We start from the raw sequence: 25,392 nt of genomic DNA, 5'->3' as shown, positions 1-25,392 counted from the left end.
CCCAGAAACACTGCTTAACCAGCTATCTGGGCATCCTGTGGCCTAGTCAAGTTGATGTGTAAAATTAACCATCATCATCACTGTGAATTTTTTTTATCTTTTTAATTGAGGTATTATTTACATCCAATGAAATGCATGGTTCTTTAGTATATAGTTCAATAAATTTTGACAAATGTGTATCCTTACATAACTACCACCCAATGAAGACACAGACATTTCCATCAACCTAGGAGTTTCCTTCCTTCCTTTTTCCAGTCTATCTCACTCCATACTGCCTCAGAGGTGGTTGCCTCTGTTTTTATTTCTGTAATGTTACATAAAGAGAACCTCACAGCATGTTCTCTGGGTTTGTTCTTTCACTCTACATAAAGTTTCTGAAATGCATCCATGTTGTTCCACATATAGGCAGCTTGTTCCTTTTATCATTGAGTGGTACCCTTTGTATGATCATAACACACAGTGTTTAATTATTCACCAGTTGATTGATATTTGGATTTTTTCTGTTTGGGGTTATCATGAACAAAACTGTAATGAGCATTCTTGGATAAATTTTTATGAGTATATGTTTTCATTGCTCTCATATAAATACATAGGAAAAGAATCTTTGGGTCATATTGTAAATATATGTTTAATGTTATAAGAAACTGCCAAACTATTGCCCCAAGTGTTTGTACCATTTTATTCCCCAACCAGCATATATGAGTTCTAGTCGCTTCAAGACTCTGGTAACAGTACTGTCAGCCCTTTTAATTTCAGCCTTTCTTGTGGGTAAGTGCTATCTCATTGTAGTCTTCAGGAAAATACATTTCCTTGAACACTAATGATATTGGCTTCCTTTCCAAGAGTTTATTGGCCATTCATAAATTTCTCTTGTGAAGTATCTCTTTCAGTTTTTTTCCCTATTTTAAATTAGGTTTGTCTTTTATTATTGAGATTTGGAGTTTTTAAAATATTCTTAATACAAGTTATTTGTCAGATAGATGTATTTTTAATATTTTTCTCAATCTGTCTTATCCCCATTTTCTTAATGATGTCTTTGATAAATAAAATTTTAATTTTTATAAATTCAATCTATAATTTTTATGGTTTCTCTTTATTTATCCCATTTAAGAAATCTTTATGCCATGATTATGAAGATGCACTCTAATGTTTTTTCCCAGAAGCTCTGTAGGTTTAGCTTTTACCTTTTTTTCTTTTTTCTTTTTCTTTTCTTTTTTTTTTTTTTTTTTGAGATGGAGTCCCACTCTTGTCACCCAGGCTGGAGTACAGTGGTGCAATCTCGGCTGACTGCAACCTCCACCTCCCAGGTTCAAGCAATTCCCCTTTTCCACCTCTCGAGTAGCTGGGATTGCAGGTGCCTGCCACCATGCCTGGCTAATTTTCATATTTTTAGTAAAGATTGGGTTTCACCATGTTGGCCAGGCTGGTCTCGAACTCCTGACCTCAAATGATCCACCCACCTCAGCCTCCCAAAGTGCTGGGATTACAGGCATGAGCCACTGCACCCAGTCCTAGCTTTTACTTTTTGGTCTATAATTCCTCCCAAATTAATTTCTGTGAACCATTAACTTAAGATGCTGAGATTTAACGTCCAGAATCTCATTTGTTCACCTTTGAAAATTAAGAAACCCTGGCACAGTGTTGACTATAGCCACTTCCCTTAATAGAAAGTAAAACTCACATATATCTATAATGAAAAGCAGAGACCAACATAACCAGACACTTGACAGCTTAAAATTCCAAGGCCAGTGTCTTCTCACTTCAGGCCCCACTCATTTACTCCACAACATACTTCTTCTCTTCCTCAGTTTCTACTACTTGTGCTGGGACCGAGGTCTTCCCATTGCTCATGCCATTCTTTTCCTCACAGTTCCCATTCTTTTCTCCCTGAGAGAAAGAAATTTCAAAATACACCATGTTTCATTAGGAAGGCAAAAATGTAAAATTACCTTCAGGAAGATGTGTTTTGATATAAGTTTTCTTTATCCATAAGAAATTGATAGATTTGCAATAAGCATTGAAATTCTGGGGAATGAAAATCCCTTGTTTTGCCCCCGACAACTTCTTATTTCCAAAACCCGGGACCCATCCTCAACTCTTTCATTTTCCTCAATCACATATCTAGGGTTGCCAGATAAATTGCAGGTTTCCAGCTATATTTGAATTTCAGTTAAGCAATAAATACTTTTTAGTATGTATCCTAAATATTGACCTTATATTTTAAAACAGTGATTTATCTGAAATTCAAATGTACATCATGTAGTTCTATTTGATAAATCTGACACCCCTACCCACATCCAATTCATCATTAAATGCTCTAAATCCTACTTCCTCAATATCATCCATCAGTCCAATTATTTCTATTTCTAGTGTCCTTACTTTTGAAGAAGACACCACATTTATATCCAGATGGCTTTAATGATCTTTTAATTGGCTCCCAAACTCCAGTCAAAACAACCTTTACTCTCTATTAAAGCTAAAACAATTTTTTCAAAACAAATCTGATTGTATCACACCCTTCCATTGTTTCCATTACATTTAAGATCAAGTCTAAACTCCTAAACTCAGCTATCATTGTTATATCCTATCTCTAAACAATCACTGTTGTGCACTCTGCATACACTCCAGCCATTTTGAAAAACCTTTCAGGCGCCTGAAAAAGCTTAACTCTGCCCTTTGTTTCCAATATTTACATATAAAATGTTTTCTATCTAAAGCATGCTTTCAGCCAATAACATAAATCTCTCTACCCCTTTCTGCTGAACCTAGATCTTTTTGCCCTCAGATAATTTTCCCTTCCCCTGCTCTGTTCTGATTCCGCTCTCCATAATAAGGTTGTAATCACCTCCTATTCACCCTTCTGGTGAAGGAAGGATATCCACCCTCAGGTGATAGGGATGGTTGAACATCCAACACCTGAAACAGGACAGATGATATTGACAGTACTTGTTAGTTGCATATAATCACAGACCAGTGGAAACAGACGAACCACACAGGACCACTGGGGGTTGCATTGGGGAACAGAGTGAACAATCAGGAGGTGAGGGAGGCAGGCTTAGTAGTTTAAGGAGGTTGAGGTGCCCTTCTGGATCCCATGGGCGGATCACATTGGCTCATTTGAATTACCATATGGGCTGGCAGGGAACTGAAATCTTCTACTCAGAGATAAGCAGGAAATGTCCCTGGTTTCCTTGATTAAAAGGGTTGTTTGATAGGGGACCTTATCCATGGGAGCAAAGTGAGGAGGGAAACTTGTGGCTACGCCATTCAAGGCCCTCCCAGTTTTACTAGATGTCAAGGCAGCACATGTAATATTGGGACTTAATTTTAGCCACACATTAATAAATTTGTAAGTATGTGCAACGGCTCATGCTTGCTTCCAGAATGGCACCTAAAAAAATATTTACCTCTCCCCAAATTCAGATATGGAATTAAATGTAATGTCAGGAAAATTGTCCAAGAGTTGGAAATGGGAAAAAGATGTTCTCTTGGTGGAGTTATGGGCTCCAGAGGTTATCGGATTCTACTGAATGACGTACTTCTGATTGTATTTGTAACAATTAGGCTATTTGTGAACTCGGTAGGGGTAGAAGTCGAGTTGTAGAAAATGGATGGTAATGCAAGTGATTTTTGTCCGTAACAATGCAAACGAATTCTGTTGGTAGAAACAGTCATTTCCACACTGTAGATTACCCTAAACAAACGTCATTACATTCTATTTTATTGCCTTATAGACTATTAACCAATTTTGAATCATACAGTAGCAAATTTATTTCAGCATTCTTATGTGTATGTGTTTATACATACATGTGCATATATATTTAAGATATATAAATGTATGTTCTTCAAATTCTTCTTTGAACAGGTGTGAACCTCTTATTAGTTTTCTCATTAAAGAATTTAATAAGACCTTTAATACATGCCTGTATTTTCATGAGAGTCATGAGTTTACCTTTCTGGAAGTCATACTTCAGCAACCATGCTTTAAATAAACCATGATTTAAAATAGCTATCTTAGAAAAAGAAAGTAAAGGTATACTTAAATGTAAATGTTGTCTATTTTTAATAATATGTTTTTATTAATTTGTAAACTTAAAATAATATGTATTTAAGAGAGCTAAGTAAACATATCATACTACAAATAGAATGGAATAGGAATGACCCATGTCAAGGCAGTGTGGCAGTTTTTACCTATTCAAAATTGTGCATATTTGTTAGTCCAATTTAACACCAAGAGCATTAGCCTGGATCCAAGCCTTTGCTCAGCAATGTTGGAAAATGTTACCCTTGGGGTATGCAAAGGGCCCCAGTTTTGCTTTCCTTCATATTCAAAGTTTGACTGCTCACTCTGGTGACTAAACTTTCTGTGAAAAAGCTTAATTCCCAAGTTCTCTTCATCTTGTAAGCAGCTTACATCATGACTAAAAATTTCAAGCATCAGTTTGACTGACAAAGCATAAAAGAAGGGAGGCAGTGAGTTTTCTTGTGCAAACAAACAGGTGTCAGGTCACAATTCTGAATCTCTCAGAGATCATTAAGAAATCTGACAGTAGGCAAAAAGTGAGATTTTCTTGTCAAAAGTGAACACCATCAATTTCTGAATATAGTTGATAGGTGACTCAGCTTCTACCACTTTGTACACTTCTTACGTAAGTGAGCTGGTGAGAAGCAGTGTCTGTAGGCAGCAGGTGGGCAAAGTTCCTCTAGGAGACGCAAGCCATTCTCCCCCTCCAGCACGAATGGAAGAAAGATCTTAGAAATGTACTCACTTCACAGTCTCTTGGCCTGTTCCCATAATGATGGCACCCAGAGAGTTGGAAGCAGGCGGCAGTTCTCTACAGAGCCCCTCAAGGTCACATGGTTCAGAAGAGGAATGCAACCTGGGAGACGGGCTAGCATGGGCAGGGCAGAGCTCTCCAACAAGTGGCTCTCTGAATCCTGTGTAGCCTCCCACCCCACTCCCCACCATTTGAGCAAAACAATATTCCCTGGCTTCTGGTGCACCATCTCAACCATTTTTACCAAGTTCAACTGGCTTGGCTAAAATGAGAAATGTTTAATGTGCTTTAAAAAAAGAAGAAGAAGAAGACGAAGCAACAGCTTTAGTATGCACAGTGAAAGTGCTTGCCCTGTTCCCTGCAAAATTAATGAAAAGAAAATATCACTGAAAGTCACCGCACACTCAGCCTCCTCCATGAAACTCCTTCCAACCCAATAGTCGACAATTATCCTCCCCAACCTGGATATCTAAAACACTTATTGTCTCCCCTGCCCTCTTTCTGCTGTGTGCATAACCTGTTCCTGTTGTGATTCACAAGTTTGTGTATAGGTGTTTCCCTTCTCAACTAGAAAGCAAAGTACTAAAAACTCCTGAGAAATCATGGGTTGTGCCTCTTATATCCCCAGTTCCTAGTATGGCCTTGCTCAGGATCCATACTTAAGCAAATAAGGGTTTAATAATGATGAATTTACCCACACCTCCATCCCCAACGTGAATAATGGCCTTTGTTTTGGTACCCATGAATCTTACTCGTTTAACTTTGGAAAAATGGTAAAGGGTAAATATCTTGTCCCTTAATACCAAAAATAAAGGCCCTCTTGTCAAGCAGTTTCACTGTGCACTGGTTACTACCTTGTCTGAATCTGGTGAGACATAACACGCTTATTCATACATGAGTTATGTGGAGTGGATTTATTATTAGGTTGGTGCAAAAGTAATGGCTTTTTTTTCTTTACAGCTAGGCAGCAAGGAACAAAAGAAGCCTAGGATTCTTTGTGAGCAAATCCCCTAAGACTCAAGAAAGGTACCCAGAGGAGAAGGAGTCTGGACTGAGCATGGTACAATTGTATCACAGCTGAGGGAACCTGAACAGCAGCCCACCCTGGGTTACCTACCTCAAGGGCAATGTCACTCACTGCACTAAGGCTTTGAAGGAATATACTGCTTCCAGAGCAAAGAGGAACAAAGCCTGTTCTCCCTGAGCAATTTCTCCCTAACTCAAGATGTGATACTCCCTAGGAGAGACAGGGACAAGGCCTAGATTGTTCCAGGCAGCTGCTCTCTATCTCAGGGTATTGTATTCCCATTCCCAGCACATTCTAGTTATTCTTGAGAACTACAAGAAAGCAAGAGGTAAAAACTAGTTTGGTTTAAAGTCACCTAGAGAATGCCCTGCACTTTTGTTATCCAGCCAAATTAAAAAAGAAAATTGAATCCAGTGATCTTAGTAAATTCTGGAATGCAGTATGAAGCTTGCAATGGCTGATACATTTTAAAAGGGGGGGAAATGTTTAAAATGCCCTAACAGTTATGATTGACAATGTAGATATAATCTTTCACTATGTTCCTAAAGACTAGAGAAAGTATTTACAAAATGCAAACTGTATTGGTCTAATATTTTTGCTTTTTCTTATTATATCATGACCAGCAGAGTGTGATCCAAATTAATTGAAAAAGAGCCACAAACACTGAAGTGGTTATTTCACCAGTTGGGATTCATTTATTGCTGAGTGTAATGGAAACTGGAATAGCAAAGGACTGAGCTATTCAGTTTTCTGTTTGGGGACTACTCAGTTCACGCAGTTTGAACTGAAGCTGACACTTTAAATGAATTTATTAGTCTCGCTTTGTTCCAGGACCAGACGGTAGTCCAGCTCACACTCATAGACACCTCTGGTCCAAATAATTTAATCCAGAAGGGACATATTAATATCATTTTTTTTTTCTCAGATGGTAAGCTTTCCAAGGCCAGATCTTTGATCTGATGTCATGTTGTCACTTGGAATTGAAACTTCCACTTAAACCACCTGGGGGGAATCAAGTATGTTTTACCAGTAACATATTATTCTGAAAATTGTTATCATGGCCTTCAGGGCGAGACTTTTATGAGACAGAGAAGTTGCCCTCTAAAGTTCTGCAGAGGGTCTGCCAGGGTTCTCAGTCTTAGAGCTAAACATTTAAAGTAAGAAGGAAGCCCTCCCAGAGGACTAAGAAAATCAAATTAAGAGTACATAGTATAGAATAAATTAGGAAAGATTGAGAGGAAATACTATAACCAGTAGCTTCTTTCATACAAAATAATGTATTTCATTGACTCCAAGATACACAGTTATTGACATCTTATAAACAGTAATAGCCAGGCTGTTGTCACAATGTCATTGCCATTGTCTACATATAAATAAATTTAGTGTTTTTCCCTGATGGTATAAAAAAATCAGCCAGCAAACCACTTAAGGACTATTTGAGGAAGAAATATGAATCCTGGTTGTTATCTGAAAACCTTTTCTTTTATTCTAGTTGATAATATCAAGACAGTACAACCATCAAGGTTTTACAGAATCGGTGTCATTGAAAGAGAATTTCAGAGACAATAGAGGAACATTCTCAAGAAATGTGGTACGATCAATGCTCTTGATGACACAGATAGCGATATTGGAAAACCGGTATCAATGAGACTGAGTCAAAAGCTATTTCTGAAGAGTTGCTATCTGTATGTGAAAGCATTTTTAAAATACTTTGAACAATTTATTTTTTACATGGCTAAAGAATTATATAAGATAAAAATACATCTCTAAATATGAAAGAGATATTTTAATGATTACAAGATAAAAATTCTAGGTGAAAAGAGAGCATTATTACATGATTCAATTGGAAGTGTCTGTTAGCAGTACCTAAAATAATGGACCTTCTTCCAATAGATGGTGTCTTAATTTAACGACACACAATGGCTATAGATTATTGAGCAAAATGGCAAGACCCAAGCCAGAAACCCTTCAAGAATTCTGTCCTCTCTTTATCCAAAGCATGCAGACCTTGTGAAAAGTCTTCCCTGCCCTCTGGTCACCCCTGAATGAGAAAGTCTGAGGTCTGAGGTCATTAAGGGGATCACAGAAGAACACAGACCTTGAAAAGGGCTACGCCATCAAAATGAACATCCGAATAACACTATTTCCTGAACACGTCGTTTCAGGTTTTGCATAAATCAGGGTGCTCAAGAGTGTCTCATCATTTTAATTCTATTAAATGATTTCAGAGAACACTTCTATCTTTGTACCATAAATGGAAGTCTTGTTAAGAAAGGTGTGTTTAGCACCACAGCCATATTTTGCCCAAATTGTGCAGCGCTGCATGGTTCTGTGAATGATTTCCCTTTATTATCATTAAGTTGTTATCATAAACAGCTGCTATTTTATCCTCAAGAACAGAAAGCATAGCATCTACACCCATACAGCTTAGTATTCACATTAACAGGACTTTACTCTGTCATTATTCCTGTTAATATAACTTTACTATTTCAGGAGTATAAAAGTTGCTAATCACTTTATTTTTCATTCTAGGATCATCTTGAAAGGTCCTTCAAATTTTCAATAGAAAGAATCAACATGAAAATGTACAGAAGTCTCTGAAAGCTATATGCCAAAATCCTCAGAGTGCACACCAGTCCTAAACAATTATATCACAGCCCTTATCCAGTTCTAACCTGTACTGAAAAACTCACCTTAAACCAGACTTCACAATCTCAAAAAATTCCAATTTTGCCCTTTCCAATCTAAGATACTACTAAAATTCTCTCAAGGTAGTTCTTTTCTTACCCTAGTAAAAATAAACTCAATTTTGACTTATCAACAGTTAATTTTGGTGAATTTTGGTGGAGCTGCCATTCAACACAAAAGATTATTTTGTATGAATTATCAATAAATTAGGGAGTCAGGAACTTGAATTTAAGTTGTAAAGATTTTCTTTACAACAGCAAAATAGTAATAAGGAATCAGTACTTACTAGTACATTGAGGACAGTTATAGTTCTGCTCATAGCTTCTGAGTATAATTGAGGAAGATAAAGAATTAAATTAATTCATTATCTCTAAAGTCAGTTGAAGAATTTCTGTTTATAATATCTTAGATCAAAGTCTTTCTAAAATACATCTCAAAAATGTCAGGAAAGCAAAACCTTTTAATCTAGGAGAAGAGCATATAAGAAAGTAAGCGGGGTCACATCTCATTAAAGTGAAAACACCACTCCAGAAAGGAGAGTTCCCCACACTCTCAGGATGTCAAAAGGGCCTGGTGGAATGGTGGTCAGTGGGCCCAGGGGAGCAGGGTACTGTGGACTAAGCCTTGGACTTGGGCAGAGTAAGAAAGCAAATTGGAGACAACCCTACGTAAAACGGGCTGATAGAGAGCTGCACTATAAGGGAGAGGGTGGAATTGATGAAAAAGGGCACAACCGAGATAGGAAGCAAAGAAAATCATCTGTCTCTCCAAAACAAGAGAACTAAGTCATCCACCATGACACAAATGTTTACTATGTACCAAAGAAAAAGCCAAAGCTGAGAATTTTAGTGAAAAGTGGATACGGATAGCACCCAATGAGTATTTGGCAGAAACGGAGGCAATCCCTTTCTAGATAAAAATATCTTCTACTCAAGCCTCACGGGACTTAGAGGTGATTACCAGTATATGCTCACAACTTTCTTAAAAATCAGAACTATCAGTACTTTGGGAGGCCAAGGCGGGTGGATCACCTGAGGTCAGGAGTTCAAAACCAGCCTGCCCAACGTGGTGAAATCACATCTCTGCTAAAAATACAAAAATTAGCTGAGCGCAGTGGTGCATGCCTGTAATCCCAGCTACTCAGGAGGCTGAGGCAGCAGAATCGCTTGAGCCTGGGAGGCGGAGGTTGCAGTAAGCCAAGATTGCACCATTGCACTCCAGCCTGGGTGACAGAGCAAGACTCTGTCTCAATAAATAAGTAAATAAATAAATAAATATCAGAAGTAATCCAATAAATATATCACCTTCAGTGAAAATCAGCTGAAACAACAAACCAGACCCATAAAGGCTTCAGATACTGGAATTATCAGATAAGGAACATAGAGTACCTATGTTAACATGTGTAAGGCAATCAGAGAAAGATCAAAGCAAAAACAAAAAATTGAAGGCAGACTTTTTAAAATAAAGAATTTCTATAAATAAAATTATAACTAAAATTTGAAACTCAATGGAAATATAAAGCAGTAGATTACACAAACCTGAAGCAGGAATTAGTGGGTTGGATGACAGATCTAAAAAAGAGTGTATGGACAATATGAGAGAAAGGTTAAGAGACATGGAGGAAAGAGTAAGAAAGCCCAATATTTATCTATTCTGAGCTCTAGAAATAAGTTATAGAGCGAATGGGGAAGGGGCAACATTAAAAAAGATAATGGCTGAAAATTTTACCAAATTATTGAAAGACATAAATCCTCAGATAAAGGAAGTCCAATAAATCTTGAATAAAACAAATTATAACATAACCATATTGAAAGGAAGGAAGAAATCATAAGGCACAGATAGTTTAATCCTTCACCACAATAATATCCAGTAAGTAGATATTCCCTAAAATTCATGAATTATAAGATGGCAGGATGCACATATTATTTATAACACTAGTGATACACAAATGCTAGGTGAAAGATAGATTTAAATGTTACCCCTGGGAAAGATTTGGGAGCAAGAAAGTGGTGGGATAGAGAAATGGTGCATTTGCAATAACCATCTTTGCGATGTTTGAATTTCTAAACCATGGTCTTGCATTAAAAATTAACTTAAAAAACAAACAAATTAGTGGAGCTAAACATTACGCATATGTTTGTGAATAAAAAGGCTACTAAAAATTTCTATCACAGTTTTCAAAGACAAAGTCTTATACTAGCATAAAAAGATTGAAAAGGAATTCATATCTGTCTATTCAGGCTGTTACCACAATATCTTAAACTGGTGTTAAAACAAAATGAGAACAGCAAAATAACTTAGGTTATTTCTTGCAAATACCTCTGATAATCATAAATAAAGCTTAAGTTGTCTTCCAAAAATAGTATAAGATGATTGCTTGCTAGCAATCCTCTGCCATCTTGAAACCTCCATGGTAACAATCAATCACAGCAAAGGCTAAACAACTACCTCATTTGCAGTTTATAAGCCATCCTATAATGCCATGCCTCTGAGTTTCCTCTTATCACTTTCATCTAAGGATTCTTGGTTTGCAAACTGTTCTTTTGTATCCACAATAAACTTGTAAAACTTTCAATTGTATCTGATTTTATTTTTGACACTGAGTAGATTATAAATATCAGAAATTTCTTGTTCACAGTTCTTAACATTAGACAGTCCAAGACACAGACTCTGGTAGACTCCATGTCTGGTGAGAACCCACTTTCTGGTTCGTAAGATTGTGTCTTCTCATAAGGGGGTGGTGAATGACCTTCCTTGGGCCTATTTTATAAGGGCATTAATTCCACCTATGAGGGCTCTGCCCTTATGACCTAATCACCTCCAAAGAGGTTCCACTTTCTAATACCTTGGGGTTAGGATTTCAACCTATGAAATGTGAGAGGATGCAAACGTTCAGACCACGGCAGCACCTGTATATTTCGTGTAAAAACAAAATATTTATGATTACAAAAAACTAAATTGAAGAAAATCCAATAAGAAATAGTTTAGCCACAAAAGATAAATCAGCAATCTTAAGATTGCAAGCCATCCTATTTCATAGTAACACATGGTAAATGGAGTAGGCATATCAGATAAGGAAATAAACAAACAAACAAACAAACAAAAACTTCAAACCCAGGCTCTATGATTCCACAACGCTTGCTCCAAACTACTCAAGCCAATTTTTACCAAGCCTGATGTTTCCCTTAGAAGATTCAATCACCTAAAATGGGTTGTGGGTTGTATTAAATTGATTGTTTATTATCTTACTCTAATCCTTATAATAGTTTTGATATATTTATATGGTAAATTATAAATATAATAGATTAATTGGTTGGTTTTTAAACAAATAGATTAGTTGATTGACCTACTCCTGGTGGTAGAGAAAGTATGTGAAATTACTGTTACAAATTGCTAAGACATTCATTAGTAGTAGGCAACCTAAAAAACTAATTTACTACATGTGTAAGCCACCTTTTCCTTCTGGCATAGGTTATTTGTTCTTCCTTTCCACAAGTTTCCAATTGTGGTTAGTAATGGGTGTGTCTAGCCCCATTTCTTAATAATTTACTGTGATCCCACTAAATGACATTTTCAACTATCTACAAATGCCAGTGGAGTTGGATTTTTTTAATTTAAAAAATTGATCTACAGTCTGTCATCTCTTTACTGACTATATAATGAAGATTCCAGAAATTCAAAATGCAAACTGTTCAGAAACTCTTCTAAGCCCAAATAGCTAAATAAATGATCATGTTTTATTGACCATCATAGTCCCCTGGAAGTGACTCATTTGTTTGCAGAGATTAAAATAGCATACTTTGGTATTCTCCACATGCAGATATACGCAGAGAGCATTTTGGTCAAAAGACAAGGAAAAGTGTGATGTTGCAAGACAACTTGTACGCCAACCCCAGCTGCAGCTGGCAGAAAGATCAGGACTATTAAACGCAGGGGTGTTCTCTCTTCCTCTCCAGTGAGCGGCTGAGACTAATATAAGCTCTTGAATAGCTAAACATTCATAGATTTCAAAAGACAACCTCTTAGATCTTTTAAAGGTAGACATAAATTATGTGGCAAATAAAATTCACACATTGTAAAAAGAGACTCTCCACATTCTTGAAGTAATATTTAGGCAAAGTGAAAAAAAGCGTCATAAGAAAGCTGATTTGGGACACCAAAAAGGCCTACCAAGCTTCTTGCTCTACCCATTACTTCATTTAGTGGAAACTGTCACCCGCACACTACAGGCTCTGCCCCAGGAGCAACTTTAGGCAGTTCCTTACATATTGATGCTTTATTCTGTAACAGCTACACATCTTTTCTGTGACCCACCCCACCTGATTAATCCAGGACAGCTAAGGGCTGAAAATTTCAAAGTTGGTCATCCCATTCAGTAGGTGACCAGGATTTAACAGAAGTCCTGCCCAATCAGAGACGACGATACGCAATTTACCTGATCAGATTGTTGGGGTGGAGGATTCAAACCAGAAACAAAAAAGGAAAGTTAGTCGATTGATAAAAGGTACAAAAGTTGAAAAATAAACAAAGAAAGAGCAACACAGATGTAATGATGCAATAGAAACCATGGGTGAGACAGAAGAAAAGAGCTAAAAGGGTCCAGGTGCGGTGGCTCATGCCTGTAATCCCAGTACTTTGGGAGGCCGGGACGGACGGATCACCTGAGGTCGGGAGTTCAAGACCAGTCTGACCAACATGGAGAAACCCCATCTCTACTAAAAATGCCAAAAAATTAGCCGGGCATGGTGGCACATGCCTGTAATCCCAGCTACTTAGGAGGCAGGAGAATTGCTTGAACCTGGGAGGCGGAGGTTGTAGTGAGCCGAGATTGCCCCATTGCACTCCAGCCTGGGCAACAAGAGCAAAACTCCATTTCAAAAAAAAAAAAAAGCTAAAAGGGGAAAAAAATAAGAGTATATGGGAGATAGATGAAATTTACTAGCAATGAGAATGGTAGAAACAGAGCACAATGAAAGAGCATCAAGTTCTTGTTGCTGAAGAAACAAGACCCCCTGTCTGTTAGAGACACCGTGTTAGGCACTTCCACATCCTGAACTAGGGGCAGCCACCATAAGGGCAGGCTCTACAGCTGTTCCCAGGATCCCACACACCTGGTTGTGAAGGGATCCTGGTAACAGGGATTTCTGTCTTCTCTATCTCCATGTAATTCTTCATATTTAATTTTGTTTAATGACTTCAGATAATCTGAGAAAGTTATTGCCACCAAAAGAGATGAACACTCTCTGCCTCATTGGTATACAGAACTAATTTCGTCTATAATCACACAAACACCATTTGTCTGTGTCTACTTTAACTTCTTCAAGAAGGGAAATTTATTATAATTACAATTTTTAAACTTAGGAAAAACAATTATTTTATAATGTGTTTACTTTTTCACTCAAAGTTTTATTTTGAAATTCTCCACAACTCTGGAAAAGATGAAAGGCTTGTACAATAAACATCATATATTTCTCACCTGGATTCACCAGTTGTTTAAATTCTCCTATGTTGGAAAATAAGTTACAGACAATACGATATTCCAATTGAAAATGCTTCAGCAAGTATCTCGTACAAAGACAGCCTTCTACATAATCATAATATCATTACTATACCTAAGAACACAACAAAAACAGTTCTCATATATATGAGATCTCAAACGTGTATGTATAATCTGATACACATACTATATACTAAACAAACATGATTTTCTTTTTCTTTTTATTAATCCAGATTATAATCAAGAGTCACACATTAAATACAGTTGGTATGTCTCTCTTTATGTACACAGTCCCCCAAAGAGTCTTAGTTATTCATCTTACAAAACATTCCAGCCAGGTGCGGTGACTCATGCCTATAATCCCAGCACTATGGGAGGCCAAGGCGGGTGGATCACCTGACGTCAGGAGTTTGAGACCAGACTGGCCAACATGGCAAAACCCCATCTCTACTAAAAGTACAAAAATTAGCCGGGCATGATGGCGGGCGCCTGAAATCCCAGCTACTCAGAAGGTTGATGCAGGAGAGTTGCTTGAACCCGGGAGGCGGAGGTTGCGGTGAGCCGAGATCGCGCCACTACACTCCAGCCTGGGCAGCAAGAGCGAGATTCCGTATCAAAAAAAAAAAAAAAAAAAAATTTTGGATTTGTCTTATTGCTTCCTTTTGAGGTCATTTCACCTGCACCTCTATTTCCTGTAAAGGAAGTTAGGCCTATAGTCTTGATTTAAATGCAGGCAAACATTTTTTTTACATAGAGTGGTATTGTGTACTCCATGCTACGTCATACCAGGAGACATATAATATCAGGTTATCCCACTATTAATGATATTGAATTTTATCACTTAAATCTCAATGTTCTCACTTGTCCACCATTACATGGGAACATACTTTTCCCTGTAATGGTGGGGTGATAGTTTTATACTATGTCTCATGATCTTTTTAACACAATGATTATAATATCATCTATAATGACACCAAATAAATTATTTCATTGATATCAAATTGTACTCTACATTTGTTAATGAGAATACTTTATTTATTAAAAAATAAATACTTTTCTTGCTCCCACTTTCTCTTATATTATACCTAAGTATTAATGGATCTTTTAAAAATTCAATGTATTATAATAAATTACTGTCTAATTTTTTTTGGTGCTTTAATTTTCCCAGAACAGGCTAGTGGTTGACTTTCTGAAATGAGTTCCTCTGGCATGATCCCATTAGCCTTCACTCGATCCCCAAACCAAAATCAGTAACTTCTTCATGGTTATTTTCCATTTCAGTTTAGAAACAATAGTATTAATTCTATAATACCGCTTGAGATTTTTTACTAGCAAACTGGAAATGGCCATTATAATCACTACCATTTTTATGGCAACCACACAATGCTGAGAAGTTTTGCCTTAGTACCTCATATCATCCTCGCAGGTGAGGTAACTAATTTACTTATTTTATAAATAAGAAGATAGAGGCTTGGGAAAATAAAGACCTTGCTTGAGGTCACAGAAGTATATTCAAATCTAATGTCCATGTTCTCCTTTTCACTTTGCCAAGGTATTTCTCAGAGATTTACAAAGAAGGACCCACCATAGGAGCTTGCCTGATCTGAAAAGTCCATCCGGGTGAGCATTCAATGTCGTTATTGAGTAGGTCAGATACCAAAACAACCACACTTAATATTCAATATTAAAGTCTTAAAGTTTATTTAAAAATCATTTGCTCAAAGACCTAAAGGCCCAGCGTATTATCCCCTAATAATGTATGTTTCTACTCTAAAAAATGCAATGCCTCCATAAATACAAAAGAAATTCCTTTCAGAAGGATCTAACCAGTATTCAATTTATATTGGAGTAAGCCTATACTGGTGAGAAAAGTATCTCATGCCTCATCTGAATTGAATAGTTAGTACTTTTGACCATAATTAAATAGAGGAGTTAAAAATTATAGTATAAATTATACTGCATAATTTTCTTAAAAGATTTCGAAAAACATAATCAATGACCACATTATCTTGATTAGGATATCATTTTTCAGGCATAAAAAGCCATCTAATGTATATGTGTGTAATTAGAAATATTGACTTAAACCACCAAAGCCTGATCTTTTGAAAACCATGACCACAGTAACCACCTCTGGTCAGTTTCTGCAAATAGAGACCAATATGACCATTCCAGAAAAACAGAAACCAAAACCTCTCTATGGCATTCATCACTTGGCTGTCACTGTATAGTTATTTCTCCCACAAGCCTGTGTTTTTTATGTTATATCTCTACATACAGCAATTGTTTTGCACTTAAGGTGATTTTAAGAACATTTATTACCCTGGGCGACATGACAAAACCCTGTCTCTGTTAAAAAAAAAAAAAAAAAAAAAAATTCAGCACATCTGTAGTCCCAGCTACTCAGGAGGCTGAGGTGGGAGGATCACATAAGCCCGGGAGGTAGAGGCTGCAGTGAGCCTTGTTTGCACCACTGCACTGCAGCCTGGGCAACAGAATGAGGCCTTGTCTCAAAAAGAAAAAAAAGAACATTTATTAAATGATTAGAAATCAGAAGTCTAAGCCTTTGTCAATGTTTTAATCCAGATTATTTGGCTTTTCTTGCCATTTAATTGTAGGAGTTCCTCACATATTTTCAATATTAACTGCTTATCAGAAAAATGGCTTGCAAATATTTTCTCACCAAATCGTTTTCTTTGCTGTGCAGAATCTTTTTAATTTGATATAGTCACATTCGTCTATTTTTGCTCTTTTTGCTTTCGCTTTTGGTGTCATGTTTAAGAAATTGTTACCAAAACTAATGTCATGGAGATTTTTCACTATTGCCTTCTAGAAGTTTTACAGATTCAGGTTTTAAATTTAAGTTTGAGTTAGTTTTTTTACAGAGTGTAAGATAGGTGCCCAATTTCATTCTTTTGCATGTAAACATCTAGATTTCCCCAAAACTAGACCATTTGTTGAATAGACTGTTCTTTCCCCATTGTGTATTCTTGGTATCCTTGTCAAAGATCAGTTGATCATATATGCATGAGTTTATTTCAGGGTTCTTTATTCTATTCCATTAATCTTTATGTCTCTTTTTATGCCAGCACCATTTAATTTAATTACTATAGCTTTATAATATTTTTGAAACTCAGGAATGCGATGCCTCCAGTTTTGTCCTTTCTCAAGATTAGGCAGTCAGAGTCTTTGGCTATTCAGTCTTTCACGGTTCTATATAAATTTTAGAATTTCTTTTTCAATTTCTGTAAAAAGATGTCATTATAATTTTGATAGAGATTGCAATGAATCTGTGGATTGTTTTGCGGAGTATGGACATTGTAACATATTAATTATTTCTAACCATGAATACAGAATGTCCTTCCACTTATTTTTCTTCTTTAATTTCTTTCATCAGTGTTTTTTAGGGTCTCAGTGTGTAAGTCTTTCACTTCTTTGATTAAGTTTATTCATAATTATTTTATTATTTTGATGTTATTAGAAATGGGGCTATTTTCTTAATTTTCTTTTCAGATGGTTCAGTGTTAGGGTATAGAAATGTGACTGATTTTTGCATGTTGATTTTGTATACTGCAACTTTACTGAATTTGTTTAGTAGTTGTAAGTTTTCCTATGTGTGTGTGTGTGGAGTCTGTAGGATTTTCTACATAGAAGATTATGTCATCTATGAAAGATCATTTTGCTTCTTCCTCTCCAATTTTGATGCCTTTTATTTCTTTTTCTTAATTGCTCCGGTTGGTACTTCCTGTACTATGTTGAAAACAAGTGGCAAGAGTGAGCATCCTTGTTTTTTCCTACTCCGAGAGAAAAAAGGCTTTAGCTTTTCAAAGGTAAGTATAATGCTAGCTGCGGGCTTTTCATATATAGTCTTTGTTTCATTGAAGTAAATTCCTTCTGTATCTAGTTTCTTTAGAGTTTTTATCATGAGTGTTGAATTTTATCAAATGTTTCTTTCTGCATGTAATTTTCTGATTATGTAATTTTCATTCCTCATTCTGTGAATAAATAAAAATTTCTCCAAAGTAGACATACAGATTGTCATGAGTATATGAAAATAAGTTCAACATCACTAATTATCAGGGAAACGCAAATAAAAACCATGGAACACGACCTCAGACTTTTTACGATAAACATTATCAAAAGCACAAAAGATAATAAGTGATGGCAAGGATGTGGAGCAATTATGCAAGATTAATAAGTTCTAGAGATCTGCACAACATTGTACCCATAGTTTACAATACCATACTAGGCACTTAAAAATGTAAGAGGGTGCATCCCATATTGTGTTCTTACAACAATTTTTTAAAAGACAACAACATTTCAAATACAAACATTGTAAATAGAACATTCATATGATACTATTCAATAATTCAATTAATTAAACAAATATTTATGAAAGTACTCTGGGACATAACAAGCCATTAAGAATCATCCCATAGCTTTAAAAACCTCAGGGTCTCATAGAGAATTTCAAACAGGAAGATACCTCAACCAGCTGGAGTCATCAAGGAAGAGTTATTTGGTTAAAATGACATATTATCTGAGTTTAGTGAAAGCTGGCTTAAATCTTGAAAGGCAAAGATGTGAAAGGTGGTATAAACAGATGACAGCAATTAGAAACTCAAAGTTAGTTGATATGGGAAGACATCTGTATTAGTTCGTTTTCATGCTGCTGATAAAAGACACACCCAAGACTGGGAACAAAAAACAGGTTTAATTGGACATACAGTTCCACATGGCTGGGGAGGCCTCAGAATCATGGTGGAAGGTGAAAGGCTCTTCCTAAATGATGGTAGGAAGAGAAAATGAGGAAGAAGTAAAAGCAGAAACCCTGATAAATCCATCAGATCTCATAAGACTTACTCACTATCACAAGAATAGCACAGGAAAGACCAGCCCCCATGATTCAATTACCTCCCCCAGGGTCCCTCCCACAACATGTGGGAATTCTAGGAAATACAATCTTGAATTGAGATTTGGGTGGTAACACAGCCAAACCATATCATTCCACCCCGGCCCCTCCAAATCTCCTGTGCTTACATTTCAAAACCAGTCATGCTTTCCCAACAGTCCCCCAAAGGCTTAACTCATTTCAACATTAACCCAAAAGTTCATAGTCCTAAGTCTCATCTGAGACAAGGCAAGTCCCTTCTGAATAAGAGCCTGTACAATCAAAAGCAAGTTAGTTACTTCCTAGATACAATGGGGATATAGGTATTGGGTTAATACAGCTGCTCCAAATGGGAGAAATTGGCCTAAACAAAGGGGTTACAGGGCCCATGCAACTCTGAAATCAAGCGGGGCAGTCAAATCTTAAAGCTCCAAAATGATCTCCTTTGACTCCAGGTCTCACATTCAGGTCACACTGATGCAAGAGGTGGGTTCCCATGGTCCTGTGCATCTCTGCTCCTGTGGCTTTGCTGGGTATAGTCTCCCTTCTGGCTGCTTTCATGGGCTAGCATTGATTGTCTGCAGCCTTTCCAGTTGCACGGTGCAAGCTGTTGATGGATCTACCATTCTGAGGTTTGGAGGATGGCGGCTCTCTTCTCATAGCTCCACTAGGCAGTGCCCCAGTAGGGACTCTGTGTGGGGGCTCTGACCCCACATTTCCCTTCTGTACTACCCTAGCAGAAGTTCTCCATGAGGGCACTGTCCCTGCAGCAAACTTTTGTCTGGGCATCCAGGCATTTCCATACATCTTCTGAAATCTAGGTGGAGGTTCCCAAACCTCAATTCTTGATTTCTGTGCACCTGCAGGCTCAACACCACGTGGAAGCTGCCAAGGCTTGGGGCTTCCACCTTCTGAAGCCACAGCCTGAGTTCTACATTGGCCCCTTTCAGCCACAGCTGGAGCTGCTGGGACACAGGACACCAAGTCTCTAGGCTGCACACAGCACAGGGACCCTGGGCCTGGCCCACAAAATCACTTTTTCCTTCTGGGCTTCCAGGCCTCTGATGGGAGGGGCTGCCATGAAGGTCTCTGACATGGCCTAGAGACATTTTCCCCATGGTCTTGGGGATTAACATTAGGCTCCTTGCTACTTATGCATATTTCTGCAGCCGGGTTGGGCTTGAATTTCTCCCCGGAAAATGGGCTCTTCTTTTCTATCGCACAGTCAGGCTGCAAATTTTCCAAATTTGCATGCTCTGCTTCCCTTATAAAACTGAATGCCTTTAACAGTACCCAAGTTACCTCTTGAATGCTTTGCTGCTTAGAAATTTCTTCCACGAAATACCCTAAATTATCTCTCTCAAGTTCAAAGTTCCACAAATCTCTAGGGCAGGGGCGAATGTCACCAGTCTCTTTGCTAAAACATAGCAAGAGTCACCTTTGCTCCAGTTCCCAACCAGTTCCTCATCTCTGTCTGAGACTGCCTCAGCCTGGATTTTATTGTCCAAATTGCTATGACCATTTTGGACAAAGACCTTCAACACGTCTCTAGGAAGTTCCAAACTTTCCCATATTTTCCTTTCTTCTTCTGAGCCCTTCAAACTGTTCTAATCTCTGCCTGTTACCCAGTTCCAAAGTCGCTTCCACATTTTCAGGTATCTTTTCGGCAACATCCCACTTTACTGGCACCAATTTACCGTATTAGTCTGTTTTCATGCTGCTGATAAAGTCACACCTGAGACTGGGAACAAAAAGAAGTTTAATTACAGTTCCACATGGCTGCAGAGGCCTCAGAATCATGGCAGGAGGTGAAAGGTACTTATTACATGGTGACAGCAAGAGAAAATGAAGAAGAAGCAAAAACAGAAACCCCTGATAAACCCATCAGATCTCATGAGACGTATTCACTATCACAAGAATAACACAGGAAAGACCAGCCGCCATGATTCAAATGCCTCCCCCTAGGTCCCTCCCACAACATGTGGGAATTCTGGGAGATACAATTCAAATTGAGATTTGGATGGGGACACAGCCAAACAATATCAGCATCACACCTATGAGAGAAAAAGAAGGAGTATTGTATACAGCAAAATTTCCGAGAAGTATTCTAAACTACAAAGAGCAGAATTTTGATACATTTAGGGGGATGGGTGGATTTAGAATAGTTTAAAATGAACAGCTAATTTCATTTAGCTTCAGACCATTGTATGTTTTCATTTAGTAATTTCTTGTGTCTGAAGAGAGACAAGATTTACTGGGTACTTAATAGGTACCAAGTACTATACATATACCATTAACCATCACCCTCCAACAATTATCCACATCAGTATTACTATTATACCTATTGAAAGGTAAGGCTTAGAGAGGCTATGTAATTTGGATAATCACATACAGCTAGCAAATATTCAGGAATTCAAAACCAGAAAGTAAGTTACCACTATACATTTATTAAAATGGCTAAAATTCAAAAAACTAACAACACCATTTGCAGACAAAGATATGGAGCAACAGGAACCCACATGCATTGCTGTTGAGAATGAAAAATGGTACAGCCACTTTGGAAGACAGTTTGAAAGTTTCTTACAAAGCTACACATAGTCTTACCATATAACCCAGCAATCATACTGCGAGATATAAGTGAAAACTTACGTTCACATAAAAACCTGCACATGAACATTTATAGCAATTTTGTTTATAATCACCAAAACTGGAAGTAACCAAGATGTCCTTCAACATGCAAATGAATAAGCAAACTGGGGCACATTCATGCAATGGAGTACTATCCAGTGATTAAAAAAATGAGTTAGGGCCAGGCGTGGTCGCTTACGCCTGTAATCCCAGCACTTTGGGAGGCCGAGGAGGGCGGATCATGAGGTCAGGAGTTTGAGACCATCCTGGCTAACACGGTTAAACCCTGTCTCTACTAAAAATAACAAAAAATTAGCCAGGCATGGCGGTGGATGCCTGTAGTCCCAGTTACTTAGGAGGCTGAGACAGGAGAATGGCATGAACCCGGGAGGTGGAGCTTGCAGTGAGTCGAGACTGCACCACTGCACTTCAGCCTGGGTGACAGAGTGAGACTCTGTCTCAAAAAAAAAAAAAAAATGAGTTATTGAGCCATGCAAAATCATCTCAAATTAATAACTCTAAGTGAAAAACAACAGTCTGAAAAGATTACATACTATATAATTTCCTTTATGTAAACTTATAAAAAAGGCAAACATTATAGTTGATAAACAGATCAGTGGTTGTCAGGCTGTTGAAGAGAGAGAAGGGTTTAATTAGCAAAGTAGAGGGGAATTTTTAGGGAAATGAAACTACTTTGTATTATTCTGTATTGAGATATACATGACAGTATGTATTTATCAAAACTCATAAAACTGTATAGCACAGAATGGATTTCAACATATGCAATTTAAAAAAAAAATCATCTAGGAGATCAAGGAATTCCAAGATGTGACAAAATCATATAACTATATTACAAATATATAAAACAACCTTGCTAAAACAACCTTGCTGAGGGTGTTGGGGGAGAAAGGTATTACACAAAGTAACTTTGGAAATGAGTGGAGACTGTCAGACAGGCAAAGGAACTTCACGTGGGCATTGTACTCTAGTTGATAAACTTGTTTGCCATGGGCATAGGGGTTAACAATTCTGAAATGCACGTAAGCTGAAATTAAATAATTAAGTAAAGGACAGTGGACAGTGGGAGCCACATTTCTCAGTTTCAGCCCAGGAAGTTACAGACAAGCAAAAGGGAAAAACTAGAATGATCCATGTGGTATACTATACTTGAGTTGGAAAAATCAATATGAACCCATGCTTTGCTTTGATATAAAAATGGATACATATAGAAATATTTTTAGGCATGTATATATAGGTTGATCATTACTAAATCAAAAATTCAAAATCCAGAATGTTCCAAAATCTAAAAATTTTGGAGAACCAACAAGATGTCACAAGTGAAAAAATTTCACACCTGACCTCATGAGATGGATTACAGTAAAAACTCGGGTGCACAACACAGAGTTTTTTTTTATTCAGCATCCTCAAAGGAAGAAGACTCTCCCAGCTTCCTTCAGCTGTGATATATCTTTTCCACACATTTCCAGATTTCCCCATGCAAGCATGCCCACAAAGGGTAATAAAATGGCATGTATGGAGGCTGGATCTGCCAATAGCAGGTTCCCCATGATGCCTCATATGGAGCTAAGACTTACCTGTGTTACTCTCGGTTTTTGGCTTTTTCTTTTTTGCTTATTCTTTGCTCTTTGACATAAAGATATTGTTGAAATGTCAGCAAGGCCTGCAGATACAACTATGGGTAAGATTGATAAGAAAAAGAGGAAGCATTTACGTTTATCTGTAGCACAGAAAGTAAAGCTGTTGGAGAAACTGGACACCAGTGTAAGTGTGAAATATCTTACAGAAGAACATGGTGTTGGAATGACCACCATATACAAACTGGAGAAAGAGAAAGACAAACCACTGAAGTTCTATGCTGATAGTAACAAACACAAATTAATGAAAAATTTTTTAAAAACTGAATAAAGCTAAAAATTAATATCTTGAACATGTATTGAAAGAGTGATTCATCAACATTACAGTGAACACACACCACTTAATGGTATACTGATCATGAAACAAGCAAAGTTCTATCACAGTGAACTGAAATTTGGAGGGAACTGAAAATATACGCAACAAGCTGGCTGCAGAAATTTAAGAAGAGACACAACATTAAATTATTAAAGATTTGTAGTTATAAAGCCTCTGCCAATCATGAAGCAGCAGGGAAATTTATTAATTAATGAGTTTGCCAAAGTCATCACTGATGAAAATCTGGCACCAGAACAAGTCTCTAATGCTGATAAAACATCAATGCTTAGGCGTTATTGGTCCAAAAAGACACTTGCTATAGCTGACGAGACAGCCCCTCCAGGAATTAAGGATGCCAAGACAGAATAACTGTGCTGGGGTGTGCTAATGCAGCAGGCATGCATAAGTGTAAACTCTGTTCAGACAAAAGTTGGCATCCTCTCTGTTTTCAAGGAGTTCATTTCTTACCAGTCTATCATTATGCTAAAAAGAAGTCATGGATCACCAATGACATCTCTTCTGATTAGTTGCATAAACATTTTGTTACAGCACCTCCTGCTGACTGCAGGGAAGCTGGACTGGATAATGACTAAATGGCAAGAATGTGTTATTCCTTCACAACTATTTGGCTGATCCTCCAGCTGAAATTTCCATAAAAAATAATGTCTATGCCATGTACTTTTGCCCAAATATGACTTCATTAATTCAGCCAATGTGACCAGATCACATTACATATAAAAGCTTACATATAAAAACACTTTCTTGAGCAGCAGGCAGTGTTGTGAACAGACACTTGGGTATGGAAGATTTTCAAAAGAAAATTAGCATGAAAAATGCCATATATATGCTGTTGCCAATCCTTGGAACACAGTGACTACAGACACAGTTGTTGCATGCCTAGCACAACTTCTGGCCTGTGGGTATGTTCAGTGATAATGATGAACAAGGTGGTGACTTTGAAGAATTTTGTACGTCAAGTGAGGGAAAAAATGATGCATGACGACCTTACATATGCAAATAATATATTTTCTGAGTCCATCAGTAAATTGAGCAAAGTGCATATCTAATAAGTTTTTACTAACTTTTAAGTTCAGGGGTACATGTGTAGATTCTTTATACAGGTAAACTCACATCATGGGAGTCTGTTGTACAGATTTTTTCATCACCCAGGTACTAAGCCTACTACCCAATAATCATTTTTTCTGATCCTCTCCCTTTTCCCACGCTCCACCCTCTGGTAGGCCCCAGTGTCTGTTGTTCCCCTATATTTGTCCATGAGTTCTCATCATCTAGCTCTTACTTATAAATGAGAACATGGTATATTTGGTTTTCTGTTCCTGAGTTAGTTTTCTAAGGAGTTTTCTAAGGATAATGGCCTCCAGCTCCATTCACATTCCTGCAAAGGAAATTGTCTCATTCTTGTTGATAGCTACATAATGTTGCATGGTGCATATATCATATTTTCTTTATCCAGTCTACCATTGATGGGTTTTCAGGTTGATTCCGTGTCTTTGCTATTGTGAAAAGCGCTGCAAGGAACACATGCATGCATGTGTTTTTATGATAGAATAATTATATTCTTTTGGGTGTATACCCAGTAATAGGATTGCTGGGTTGAATGGTAATCTGTTTTTAGGTCTTTGAAGAATTGCCACACTGTTTTCTACAACGGCTGAACTAATTTACACTCCCACCAACAGTGTACAAATGTTCCTTTTTCTCCTCAACCTCACCAGCACCTGTTATTTTTTGACTTTTTAGTAATAGCTATTCTTACTGGTGTGACATGTTATGGCATTGTAATTTTGATTTGCATTTCTCTAATGATCAGTGATGTTGAGGTTTTACACAACAATAATGAGGCTCTCATTGTGCAGTCATTGACTAATGGAGCCAAAAAGTTCTTAATCAAGAT

Source organism: Mandrillus leucophaeus, unplaced genomic scaffold, assembly GCF_000951045.1.
Source record: "Mandrillus leucophaeus isolate KB7577 unplaced genomic scaffold, Mleu.le_1.0 Scaffold794, whole genome shotgun sequence".
Taxonomy (NCBI): Eukaryota; Metazoa; Chordata; class Mammalia; order Primates; family Cercopithecidae; genus Mandrillus; species Mandrillus leucophaeus.
Note: the sequence above shows the minus strand (reverse complement) of the source record.